Source organism: Dendrobium catenatum, unplaced genomic scaffold (genome assembly GCF_001605985.2).
Source record: "Dendrobium catenatum unplaced genomic scaffold, ASM160598v2 fragScaff_scaffold_1148, whole genome shotgun sequence".
NCBI lineage: Eukaryota > Viridiplantae > Streptophyta > Magnoliopsida > Asparagales > Orchidaceae > Dendrobium > Dendrobium catenatum.
In genome coordinates, this window is record NW_021319610.1 from 213,974 (window position 1) to 214,389 (window position 416).

Genomic DNA, 416 nt, shown 5'->3' on the forward strand with positions numbered 1-416 from the left:
TAAAAGATTTGGAAATATTGAATTTCTACCTCCAATTTGATTCTCTTTTGATATAGTTTTTAATTCAAAAAGAAGAAAAATATGAAGAAGAAAACCACAGTTTTGCTTGTAGGAAGCTTTGATCTGGGTTAACAAAATCTACATCCCGAGACCTCTCTAGTTAGCAATTTGAGTAGGTCAGTTCAGATTTTAAAATCATTATAAGAAAAATCACATAGATGATCAATCTAAATGGAATTGTAATAGTGCTGGTTGTACATTATTGAGTTTCACATATCTAACCAAATTGAGATGTATAAACAAACTATGATCCAAAAATCTTTAACTCTCTTTTGGACATCTTCCAATTTGAATGAGATTCTAGACAAGATCCTAATACTGGATGATCTATAGTGATATTTATGGATATAAAAATC